The following is a 14,124-nucleotide window of genomic DNA, read 5'->3' as shown; positions in this document are numbered from 1 at the left end:
ACTGTACTATTAACAAAGCAATTTACACTGTTGATCAAAGAAAAGCAGACATCAAAATCAGATTGATGTATGAAGTAATGTGTGCACACTTGAAAGCCATGCACATTAGCAGTGTGTTGTCATGCGCGAGAGTGCTCCACGAAAGAACAATATTGTGAACTTTTGATAGAGCCCACCATGAGTGAGTGCCTATTTAAACCCTTCCATGCAACACACACACTCAGTTATCATGCTATTACTGCTTGCATACATTTGCCTTATCTTATTGTGTTTAGTGTGTATTATGGTGATTGCTGTACATGCAACAGTCTAATAAAGTTGTACTAACATTTTTGATAGTGTTGTGTATCCAATTACAACAATGTAGTTCAAGAATAGAGATTTCATAATACCAAATATTTGTATAGAATTTGGGAAAAGTTCATGGAACTGTAAAACTATATTGCACTGAAGAGCCAAAGAAACATGTACACCTGCCTAATATCATGTAGGGCCTCTGCGAACATGCAGAAGTGCCACAACATGGCATGGCATGGATTTGACTAATGTCTGAGGTAGTGCTCGAGGAAATTGACACCATGAACCCTGCAGGACTGTCCATAAATCCGTAAGAGTACGAGGTGGTGGATATCTCTTCTGAACAGCACGTTGCAAAGCACCCCAGATATGCTCAATAATGTTCATGTCCCAAGAGTTTAGTGGTGAGAGGAAGTGTTTAAACTCAGAAGAGTGTTCCTGGAGTCACTCTGTAGCAATTCTGGACTTGTGGGGTGTCGCATTGTCCCACTGGAATAGATGTAAACAGGCAGAATACAGTGCTGCAGTCAGCAGTGTCTACAAAAAACAATCATATGGCGCAGTTGTTAGGTTGATGCTGCTGATACAGGGCAGGTTATCAAGATCTAAGTGAGACTGAACGTGGTGTTATAGTCAGCACACGAGCGATGGGACACAGCATCTCCAAGGTAGCGATGAAGTGGGGATTTTCCCATATGACCTTTTCACGAGTGTACCGTGAATATTAGGAATCTGTTAAAACACCAAATCTCCGACATCGCTGTAGCTGGAAAAAGATCCTGCATGAACGGGACTAATGACCACTGAAGAGAATTGTTCAGCATGACAAAAGTGCAACCCTTCAGAAAATTGCTGCAGGCTTCAATGCTGCATCATCAACAAGGGTCAATGGCCCAATCATTCAATGAAACATCATAGATATGGGCATTTGGAGCTGAAGGCCCACTCATGTACCCTTCACGACTGCATGACACCAAGCTTTATGCCTCGCCTAGGCCTGTCAACACCGAAATTGGTCTGTTGATGACTGGAAACATGTTGCCTGGTTGGGTGAGTCTTGTTTCAAATTGTATCGAGAGGATGAATGTGTATGGGTATGCAGACAACCTCATCAATACATGGCTCCTGCAAGTCAGTTGGGGACTGTTCAACTGGTGGACACTCTGTAATGGCACAGTTGCAGTGATATGGGACCCCTGACACCTCTAGATATGACCCTGACAGATGACACGCACGTAAGCATCCTGTCTGATCACCTGCACCCATTCATGTCCACTGTGCATTCGGAAAGACTTGGGCAATCATCTGCTCGATACAATTTGAAACAAACTAGGGATGGTGCCACTCTGTAATACAACTGTCTTACGTTTGACTACAACAATGAGAAACTATCATGTAGTCTCAATGGGGCAAGTCTTGCACAATGCATGTGCATGCCTACCATCTAATAGGCCATCCCACATGGTAATAGGTACATTATTGTCTCAACAGTGGTGAACCAGTTCTTAAGTCATGTGATTGTTGCTCATTTCTGTCAGAACTTTTATTAAAATAGCACTGATTACTTTTCCTGTTTTCTGTAAAAAAATATTCCACAGTAATTCAAATTTTACAAATAAAAAATTACTCACTCTTTAAAAAAGATTTAATTAAATGTAAAAAATTGTAGCACTGCTGATAAGGCTAGTTGATATTTTGGTTTTTTACATTTATTAGTAAAAAATATAAACACCTCTTATAACAGAGCGCTAACGAATACCAAAAAATACTGTTTATTCAGAACTAAAATACTGGTATGAGTTTTAACTGGTCAGTTTCTCCCATCCCTATCATGAGGACCGGATGATTTACTCTGCAGATATTGTTTTTACATTTTACTATATTCCTGTGGCTACAGATGCATTCAAATGTAGCTAAAATCTGTATTCCATTTCCTTGTTTTTTTTTTTTTTTTTCTTTTTCTTATCATATCCCTGAACTCACAGTTTCATTGTCCTATTTCCCTAAATCAAACATTCCTGTTAGAAACATGCCCATAAAGCAGTTAAATTTCTCCATTTTTTCTTCTCCATGGCCACTTATTCATAATGGTGTTAATATAGTGGCACTTAACCCAAATATTAATTAATCTGAACTCTTGTAGTATGTGAAAATGTCACCTTGAAGCAACATTTTAACATATTTCCTTCTTGTTGTGTTCACCTGAAACTGCAAGAAAGAAACCTGTGAAACCACTGCTGAAAGATTACGCTGTAGCTTTGTTGATTACCCAATAACATTTCATCAGTTCAGACTGGTTTCATTACTGGAATTTGGATAACAGAAGTTTCTGGCTACAGCATTGTACAAAAGTGCTTTTTATTAATTTCAAACATATTTTCTGCATCTTGGGGACTTAAAGTGTGAAATTGTTCAATCATGTTCCATCCAGTAGACAGAAACATTAAACCTGGTGGCCTTGTTTTTGCTTTCTGAGAGGTGAAGGCTGCTTTCTGCCACAAGGTTTTAACCTCTCTACCTTTCCTGTCCAATTGCAACCATAACTACATGTAACAAGCACTTATTGTGATGTTCCACAGTGTTCAGTGACACAGTTAACAAGTCACCAGTAACGTAGGATGAAGTTAGTGGTAAGCTGTGGTAAGCTCTTCCATGTGCAGCTCTCATCGAATATGTATTATGCACTTCAGTGAAGTAACATTTGTCACATACAAAAAAATTTACAGAGGTCAGAGTAATTTAATCCATAAAAAAAATTTGACCATTTAAGGACTGAATTCTATTGTTTTCAATTTATAGTTCAGTACTTACGTGTATAGTCACTGACCCACACTGCATCCCATGACACAACAGTACATGATCTTCTGTGACATATGTGTCTGTGCAGTTTTCTCATTTCTACATGCAAAAAAGCATCCGACACACACAAGTTGAAGACTTCTTATTCAGGGTGACTATAATTAAAGTTCCAATTTCAAAACACTGTAAAAAAAGGAACTGCTCCTCAGAATGACATCAAATTTGAGCAGAATATTATTGGATATGGGGAAAATGTTATGGAAACAAAAAATATTTAACAAAAATGTTCCCAGTAGATGGTGCTGTAAGCATCAAAACGTAAATGTTCAGTTACACAGTTAACAAATCACCAGTTACAGAGAATGAAGTCAGTGGTAAGTAAGCTCTTCCATGTGCAGCTCTCATCCAATATGTATTATGTAACTGAGAAGTAACATTTTTCACGTACAAAATGAAAGATGAATCACAATATGACAGCTATGGTATAAGCTGCAGATTAAACCAATTGTTCCATACAGTGTGCATAACTGCATAAGTATGGCATTCAGTAGTTGTGGCACTGTTAGTTAGGTAAGCCCATCTACCATGTCAAGATCATACCACAGCAAGACTGTATCAAGGTAGATGGGTAAAATAGGTTTTTAACTGTCCTGAGGCCAAAAATTGCATAAAAAGCAACACTGAAATTGGTTTTTAAGTCTCATGAGACTGGTGTAAAGCATGTTCAGTATGTTGTCCATCATCTCCCACTAGAAAAAATCAAGAGACAGCATGTTCTGCAACAGGTTGGAGAGTCTCAGGAGTCACTTTCAGAATCTGTTGTACAATGTGTGCCTCCAGTTCAGCTATGTTTGTAATCAGAGCACTGAACACAGAATCTTTCAGCTAACCCCACAGCCAGAAGTCACATGGATTAAGATTAGGTGGCTGAATTCCCGGCAGTTATTTGAAGGTGATCTGGATTATATTATATTAGATTTACTTTCATTCCAATTGTTCCATAGTGAGGCAGTCCTCCAGGATGTAGAACATGTCAGAAAAACAATAATACTTGACAAATATTTATGACTAAAACAAATAAGCTAATGTACCTTCCTGGACAGTCAGGCTGTAGGGAAATGATGACTGACAATTCTTACATTTCCAAAATACCTCTGCAGCTGCCAATTCTCTGGCTGTGGGATGTGCAGAGGAGTGTCATGTTGCATAAAAATGATCTTACCCACACATCCATGCTGTTGAAGGGTTTGGAATAACTTTGGTGCACAAAATACTCTCATAGCATTTACCAGTGGCAATACAAACAACAGGACTCACAGGACCTGTCTCCTCTAAAAATATGGCCCTATGATAGATGATGCCATCAACCCAGGACATACAGTAACTTTTGCAGAATGAATTTGATTCGATTTGATTTGATTTATTTCGTGTTCCATAGGTCCAACTGTGTTGGATACACAAGGACGTGGAACGAGTCAGTTTTTTACAAATACAATCTGATAATCTAATAGCATATACAGAAATTTGAGTACATAATTATAAAAAAATTTATACAGTAAATTCTTTTGGCAGCAATACAGAAAAAGAAAATACATATTTTCTTAGAATCATTAAAACACTACAGAAAACAGATACGGAGCACACACAGTTACAGAGCTCAGGTTAAATAAAATTCATAGTGGCATTATGTCAACTTGTATTATATAATATTAAAATATTACAATTTATTTAGTTAAAAATTCATCTAGACTGTAAAAAGCTTTTTCTAGCAAAAATATTTTTAGTGCTTTCTTAAACTCACTCTTGTTATGAATCTCTGTCTTTATTTCGGGAGGAAGAGCATTGAAGAGTTTTGCTCCAGTGTAGTGGACACCCTTTTGTGCCAAGCTCAAATTTCTGAGTTCACTGTGTATGTCATTCTTCCTCCGTGTGTTATGCTCGTGATAATTACTGTTTGGTTGAAATATCTCTATATTTTTACAAACAAAACACATGAGAGAAAAAATATATTGGCATGTAGTTGTGTATATTTTAAGATTACGAAAACTATTTCTACAAGAGTCTCTTGGGCGCAATCCACATATAATTCTTAAAGCTCGCTTCTGTGCAATGAACACTTTCCTTGCTAATGGCTGGTTGCCCCAAAAAATAATTCCGTACTCAATGAAACAATGAAAATAGCCATAATATGCCACTTTTGCAGTGTTAGGTTCAACACATGTAGTGACAACCCGTAAAGCATAGGTAGCAGAGCTAAGCCTCTTACAGAGGTCAATAATATGTGAAGACCAGTTCATTTTCTTGTCAATGTGCACTCCAAGAAATTTTGTTGTTTCCATTCTAACTATTGATTGATTACCACATGTCACACTTATCTCTCTCTCTTTTTCTGTTTTTGTACAGAATTGAATAAAGCTGGTCTTACTGGAATTTCATGAGAGACCATTCACCTTGAACCAATTAACCATATCTGAGAGTACCATGTGATTAATGAGTTCCTCAAGATTGTTGTCTGTTCTACTGCTCATAAAAATTGTGGTATCATCAGCAAATAATGTAAATTTACACGGCAGGCTTGTACATGATGGTAGATCATTTATAAAAATCAGGAATAATAGTGGCCCAAGAATTGAGCCCTGGGGCACTCCACATGAAATGGAACTCCATTCAGAATCTGAGGAAGTGTCACATACTCCACCCGAGCTATTCAACACAACTTTTTGTTTTCTGTCTTGGAGGTACGATTGTAGCCAATTGCCTGCAACACCACTTATTCCTACTAATTTTGCTTTTTGCAAGAGAATCTGGTGATCAACACAGTCAAACGCTTTGGATAAATCACAAAAGATGCCAAGTGCTAGCATTTTTTCATTAAGAGTTTCTAGGACTTCATTTGCAAGTGCGTAGACTGCATCTTCTGTTGAACGGCCCTTTTGAAAGCCAAAGTGGCTCTTACTGAGAACTTCGTTCTTCATGAGATGAACAGTAATTCTTACATGTATTAGATTTTCTAGAATTTTGGAGAAAGCTGTCAGCAAAGAGATAGGTCGATAGTTAGTTAGTTCAGCTTTAGCACCCTTTTTGTACAGGGGCTTCACAATGGCATACTTAAGTCTACTGGGAACAACACCTTTCTGAAGGGAAGCATTGAAAATATGACAAAGAATGTCCCTTATCCACACACAAGAATATTTCAATAAATTACTAGATATATTATCAACCCCTGCAGAATTCATACTTTTTAGAGACATGATGATTTTTTGAATTTCTTCTACAGTAACAGGATTAAGGTGCATTTCTGAAATTTTGTTTGAATATACGGCTTGACAGAGAGTTACAGCTTCGTCAACATTGGGCTTGCAACCAATCTGTTGAGTTACTGATAGGAAGTGTTTATTAAAAATCTCAGCCACCGTTTTGGGGTTATCTACTAGGATACCTTCATATCTGATATTATTTATATCTTCTTTACTTGTTGTATCTCTTCCTGTTTCTTTTTTTACAATGTTCTAAATTGCTTTTAATTTATTATTAGAATCATCTATTTTCTTCTCATAATAAAGGGCTTTTGATTTCTGTATTAGTTTCTTCAAAATTTTACAGTATATTCTATAGTGTTCCCATTTTTCTACATCTTTACAGAATCTTATTGCAGCATAAGTTTCCCTTTTGATTTTACACGACTGTTTTATACCTTTTGTAATCCAAGGCTTGCTTACAGAATTGGAGGCCCTGTTTCTGACCCATTTCTTGGGAAATATTTCTTCAAAAAGAGCACAGAATTCATTTATAAAACAGTTAAATTTAGTATCAACATCATCATGGCTGTGGTACCATTTGATATATGAGCAAATTTTCCATTGCCCACATTCTGCAATTATCTGTATTGACATGTCCTTGGAGATGGCAATGGGCAGTGTCTGTCCACAGAATGTTCTATGGTCTTTCATTGTTCACTTCTATGAGAGCAAGAAATTCTAGAGCAATGGCCATTCATTGTCCGGTTCCATGTGAGCAAGAAATTCTAGAGCAAACATTTGTCTTACTGGCAGATCAGCATAAAGTAACTCCCAAAAATTGAGAATTTTGTGTGTATAGCAATGCAGGATATTTAGTGGACATTTATGCACTGTACTCACAGGAATGTCCAAAATTTGGGTAATTCCCTATGCACTGTATGTTTGCACACCACTGCTCGACCCCTCTTGCAAAGCTGTGGTCACATCTTCTACCGATGTCAGATCTTTTGCTTTCCTCACTCTGCTACATTGCACTTCAGATGAACATCTCTTTTTTGAATTTTATAGTACTTTTCTCCAGATCATAGGCAGACATCAGACCAACGCCCTTTATCATAGCCTTGAGTGTCCAGAGCTACTGGTACACACTCCCAGTTCTTGTAAAAGAGCCTAATCAGTGGGATGCTGTCCTGCATTGAGACAGCCATACTGAGCACTTCACACGCAAACTGAGGAGCAGCTGTGTACCCTGCATCTTTACAGAGTTACCTAGTGGTAACATTTTCATTAACTTTTTATTTTTTGTTTCCCATTTCTTTGATAATATTCTGTTCAAATTTGACTCATTCTGAGCAGTGTTTCTTTTTGCCAAGCATTTTGAAACTGGAACTTTAATTGCAATCACCCTGTATGTTTTGTAGCGTAAAGACAGTTCCACCTTAAACTCACCTGGAAAATGAACATTGTACACTGGCTGAAATGGAAAATGTGAAGCATGAGCACCTTGACCAAACACTATCAAACTGATACTCTAGTATTTCCATGCGTGTGTGATACTTTGATTGAAATTTCTCCCGTAAGTGAGCATATTTCCAGTGCAGTAAGAATGCATGCCTACTGATGAAGAGTGGAGTGAGTACATGCTGGCTATATGGAGTGTCTAGTGCTACTGGAACTTTTAAAATGGTTATTGCAACACAACATGTCCCGAAGACTTGTGCATGTGGTTTATTTCCGTTTTTCATACTCTGAGAAATGCTGAATTATTGACATGAGGGACATAGGATCATTGTACTGGCAGACCAGAGGTAGCTGGTAGTTGCACAAAGAATGCATAATAAGTGGTGATGAGAAGGACTCAGGACAACAGTGTGGCAAAAAAAGTGGGTAGAAGTCCTTCCAGAATATAACACCACTTGCAGATTGTAGGATTTTTTTTACTGGCTCTGACAAATAGATGGATTACAACTGCTGAAATTTGGGCAAAGGTTACATGCAGAGTATCATCAAAAACTGTTAGGAACAGGATAGAGATGAGATCTCAAGTTGTTACTCATTGTTTACTGCTCACACCACACCACGGACTACAGAGGTTCACTTGGAGTTGTGCATGGGTCAGCTGGTACATTGAGTGGCATTCTGTGGTGATGAGTCTCTGTTTCATTTGCAACCATTATATCAACATCAGTGTGTCTGTAAATAACATGGTGGAAGGTCATAAGGAGAAGCAATTCTGAAACCCACACCTTTCTAACTCCTGCTGCCATGGTGTGAGAAGCTATTGGATATGACATGAGGATTGATTTGGGAATTGTTCAATGAAGACTGAATGTTCACCAGTGTATGGCCAAAATGACAAACCTTGTTTTTATACTCTTCTTCCCAATAGCCCCAAATTGCATATTGCAGTAGGATAATTTGCGATCCAACATTTCAGTTCAGACCACAACACAGGAATCTATGGAGCCTCAACTGACCTCCCTCAGCTCTGGTGGAAAGTCATATACTTTCATGCCAGTCTCCACCCAGCAATTGTCATGAACTGACACAGCATCTGTTTCAGACATAACAAAAAATTTGTCAATATGACATTCAGAGACTGTCTACTTCCTTGTTGCAATGAATACAACATACCTCATAGTGATTGACTGAAAGTTTAATCATCATTTAATATCCATTATATAATGAGATGATAAAAGTCATGGGATACCTCATAATAACATGTCGGACCTCCTTTCATCCAGTGTTGTGCAGTGACATGGCATGGATTCAACAAGTCCTTGGAAGTCTCCTGCAGAAATATTGAGCCACACTGCCTCTACAGCCAACCACAACTGGGAAAGTGTTTCTGGTGCAGGATTTTGTGCACTAACTGACCTCTCAATTATTCCCCATGAATGTTTGATGGGATTCATGTCAGGCGATCTGGGCAGTCAGCTCATTCACTCAAATTGTCCAGAATTTCTTCAAACCAATTGCAAACAACTGGGCCCTGGTGACATGTTGCATTGTCATCCATAAAAATTCTATTGTTTGGAGACACGAAGTCCATGAATGGCTACAAATGGTCTCCAAGCAGCCGAAAATAACCATTTCCAGTCAGTGACCCAGTCCATGCCATGTAAAAACAGCTCACACCATTATGGAGCCACCTGCAGCTTGCACAGTGCCTTGTTGACAACCTGGGTCCATGGCTTCATGAGGTCTGTGCCACACTTGAACCTTATTATCAGCTTTTACTGAACGAAATCGGGACTCATTTGATCAGGCCACAGCTTTCCAATCATCCAACTGTTATGGTCATGAGCCCAGGAGAGGCACTGCAGGCAATGTCATGCTGTAAGAAAAGGCACTCATGTCAGTCATCTGCTGCCATAGCCAATTAACACCATATTTCACTGCACTAGCATAACAGATGCATTCATTGTACATCCTACAATGATTTCCACAGTTATTTCACACAGTATTGCTTGTCTGTTAGATTGACAACTCTACACAAATGCCGCTGTCCTTGGTTGTTAAGTGACGGACATCGGCCACTGCAATTGTCCATGGTGAGAGGTAATGCCTGAAATTTTGTATTCTCGGCGCACTCTTGGCATTGTGGATAATAATGAATTCCCTAATGATTTCCAATAGGGAATGTCCCGTGCATTTAACTCCAACTACCATTCTGCATTCAAACTCTGTTAATTCCCATTGTGTGGCCATAATCATGCTGGAAACCTTTTCACATGAATCATATGAGTACAAATGACAGCTCCACAAATGCTCTGCCCTTTTATATCTTGCATACATGATACTACTGTCTGTCTGTATATGATGTGAATATTGCTGTCCCATGTTCGCCCCTGGTAGCTGAGTGGTCAGTGAGACAGAATGTCAATCCTATGGGCCCGGGTTCGATTCCTGGCTGGGTCGAAGATTTTCTGTGCACAAAGACTGGGTGTTGTGTTGTCCTGCCCAAATCGAAATACTTGCACCTGACAAACGATCTACCTAATGGGAGGCCCTAGTCACACGATATTTACATTTATTTATTGCTATCCCATGACTTTTTTCATTTCAGTGTGTAATGGACATCTCTATAAAAATTGATAAATGTCAGACTGGTGATTAATGGTTTAACACTTTCCATTTCTGTCAGTATATTAGAATGTTAATGCTTAACTGAATTATACATCATACTTAGAATACTTTCATAATATACACAATAGGCTTCTGGAAATAGGGATCAGACTATCTACACTGATTGATATTTGCATTATGTTTTTAACTAGAACATCTAAGATTACATGGCTCTCAACCATAAAGAACAATATAATCAATCAATAGTTGACAAAATTATTTAATTGGATATATAAAAAATCTACTCACCAAGCAGTGGCAGAACACACACATAAAAGATGTTTGTAAATGGCAAGCTTTCAGAGCCAGTGGCTCCTTCTTCAGACAGAAGGAAGAAGGGTGAAGGAAAAGGACTGGAGAGATCTAGGAACAGGGGTAGATTTTGGGAAAGTCACACAGAACCGAGGGTTGGGGGAGACTTACCATACAGGATGAGTAGGAAAGACAGGCTGTAAGGAACTGCATCAGACGAGATTTGAAAACCTGAGAGCTTAAAAAGGTGAAAGATAGGGTAATATGGAGACAGAAATTACTGCTTAAACATCATTCATGAGTTAATAAGAGTGAAAAGCTAAGTGCATTGTATGCAACAGAGGTGTGAGGGCAGGGGGGCAGTGAAAATTAGACGGGAAAGACAAGGAAAGAGCTAGAAAACTAAAACAGAGTGAAGCAAAGAATAGTTACAGTGAAGAAATGCTGAGATGGAAGAAATTAACGTAAATTAAGGCCAGGTGGATTGCGAGAACCAAGAACATGTTGTAGTGCTAGCTCCAACCTGTAGAGTTCTAAGAAACTGGTGTCTGGGGGAAAAATCCAGATGGTGCATGTGGTGAAACAGGCACTGAGGTCACGAATGTGATGTTGTAGAGCATGCTCAGCAACAGGATATTGCGAGTTGCCAGTATACACCCTCTGTCTATGCCCATTCATTCTTATTGATAATTTGGTGGTGGCCATGCCAATGTAGGAGGTAAAAAAGTGTTTACATAACAGCTGGTACATGACGTGTTGTTTCACTGGTGGCTCTCCCTTTGATAGTATATATTTTGCCAGCTTCAGGGCTGTTATAGGTGGTGGTAGGGGGGTGCACAGGGCAAGTGTTGCAGAGGGGCTAGTCACAGGGGTAGGGGCTGTATGGTAGGGAGATGGGTGCAGAAAGAGCATAGGGTCTGACAAAAATAATGCAGAGATTGGGAGGGTGATGGAAAGCTATTCTAGGTGTAGTGGGCAAAATTTCAGACAGAGTGCATCTCATTTCAGGGCATGATTTTAGGAAGTCATGGCCCTGTCAAAGTAGCTGTTTAACACATTCCAGACCAAGATAATACTGAGTCACCAATGGTGTGCTCCAAAGCTGTTTTTTGGAGGGATCAGCAATACCAGGATTGGATGTGATGGCCCGGGAAAATCTGCTTTTTAACTATGCTGGTACGGTAATTACATGCAATGAAAGCTGAGGTGAGAATGGTGGTGTATTGTTGTAAAGAGTCTGTATCCAAACAAATACACTTGCCTCAGATGCCAAGGCTGTGTGGGAGGAAATGTTTGACATGGAAAGGATGCCACTATCAAAATGTAAGTACTGTTGTTTGTTAGTTGGTTTAATGTGGACGGAAGTGTGTAGCTGGCCTTTGGTGAGGACGAGATCAACATCAACAAAATTGGCATGGGATTTGGAACTGGAGTATGTTAAACTTAATTGGGAGAAGGTATTCGGAGATTCAAGGAATTTTAGCAGGTCAGCCTGACCATGAGTCCATATTGTAAAGATGTCATCAATGTACCTAAACCAAACCAGGGGCTGAAGAATTATGGCTCTCAGGAAAGCCCCAGCCAAGTGACCCATGAAAAGGTTAGTGTAGGAAGGAGCCATCCTGTTCCCACAGCCGTAACCCTGATCTGTTTGTACATCTGTCCCTGAAAGGTGAAGTAGTTTTGGTAAGTATAAAGTTGATTAACGTCAATAGGAAGGATGTCACAGGTTTGTAATCAGGTGGGTGCCGACTGAGGAAATGCTCAGCAGCAGACAGACCATGTACTTGGGGGATGTTGATATAGAGAGAGGTGACATCAATAGTGACTAGCAAGGTGAGTGATAGGAGTGGGGTGGGCATGGATTTCAACTGATCTAGGAGGTGAGTCTTTGCACTACGGGTTGCAAATGTTGATCAACTAAGGCAGATAGCCGGCCGAAGTGGCCGTGTGGTTAAAGGCGCTGCAGCCTGGAACCGCAAGACCGCTACGGTCGCAGGTTCGAATCCTGCCTCGGGCATGGATGTTTGTGATGTCCTTAGGTTAGTTAGGTTTAACTAGTTCTAAGTTCTAGGGGACTAATGACCTCACCAGTTGAGTCCCATAGTGCTCAGAGCCATTTGCACCATTTTAAGGCAGATATACATTCAGTGGGTGCTCTGAAGCAAGCAACTATAGGACAGCCAGGATGATAGGGTTTGTGGATCTTAGGAAGAAGGGGTGGGGTGAGGTGTTCTGTCCATTGCGGTGTTAGACCTTGTGAGGGGCCTGAGGTTTCAAGGAGGGACTGCAGGTCAGTTTGAATCACAGGGATGAGATCTTGATGCCAGACACTGTATGTACAGGTGTAAGACAGCTGGCATAGACTTTCATTAACGTACTCCTTTTAGTCAAGTATTACAGTGGTAGATCCTTTGTCTGCTGGGAGGATAATGATGGAGTCATCAGCTTTTAGGGAACGTAGAGCCTGGAGTTCTGCAGAGGATAGGTAAGGGTCATGTTTTAGAGACCTGAGGAATGATTGTGGAGCAATGCTGGATGTGAGGAATTCTTTGAAGGCTTGGAAGGGATAATTTTGAGGTAGTGGTGGTGGATCAAGTTGGGATTGTGGTGTCAACTGTTCAAGGCAGGGTTCAATGTCATGTTGTTTATAACACATGTCTTACACCAGCTGTTATGTAAACACAGTTTGGACTTCTACATTGGCATGTCTACCACCAAATTATCAGTCAGGATGAATGGGCATAGACAGAGGGCGTATACTGGCAACCCACAATATCCTGTTGCAGAGCATGCTCTACAATATGACATTCGTGACCTCGGTGCCTGTTTCACCACACACGCCATCAGACACCAGTTTTTCAGAACTCCACAGGTGGGAACTAGCACTACAACATGCCCTTGATTCTTGCCACTCACCTGGCATTAATTTATGTTAATTTCTTCCCTCTCAGCATTTCTTCACTGTAACTATTCTTTGCTTCACTCTATTTTAGTTCTCTATGTCTTCACCACCCCCCTCCTCCTCCCACCTCTGTTACGCACTTAGCTTTCCACCCTTATTATCTCATGCATGATGTTTAAGCAGTAATTTCTGTCTCCATAGTACCCTGTCTTCCACCTTTTTAAGCTCTCAGGCTTTGAAATCTTGTCCAATGCAGTTCCCAACAATCAGCCTTTCCTTCTCGTCCCATACAGTAAGTCTCCTTTGACACGCGGTTCTGGGTGACTTGCCCGAAATCTACCCCTTTTCCTAGTCCTCTCCAGTCCTTTTCCTTCACTCCACTTCCTTCTGCCTGAAGAATAAACCACTGGCTCTGAAAGCTTGCCGATTACAACTGTCTTTTATGTGTGTGTCCCCCTGCAGTCGGCAACACCTGTATAAGACAACAAGGTTTCCCATAGGCTG

General features: G+C 40.0%; 1 protein-coding gene across 1 annotated transcript in view; it reads left to right on the top strand.

The window, feature by feature from the left end:
• Positions 1-14,124, top strand: part of LOC126260551 (major facilitator superfamily domain-containing protein 6) — a 359,541-nt gene that overhangs the window by 315,108 nt on the left and 30,309 nt on the right. The window lies entirely within an intron of this gene.

The sequence above is a fragment of the Schistocerca nitens genome, chromosome 5, assembly GCF_023898315.1.
Source record: "Schistocerca nitens isolate TAMUIC-IGC-003100 chromosome 5, iqSchNite1.1, whole genome shotgun sequence".
NCBI classification, from domain to species: domain Eukaryota; kingdom Metazoa; phylum Arthropoda; class Insecta; order Orthoptera; family Acrididae; genus Schistocerca; species Schistocerca nitens.
The sequence above is the reverse complement of the archived record's forward strand: the minus strand, read 5'-3'. Positions and strand labels throughout refer to the sequence as shown.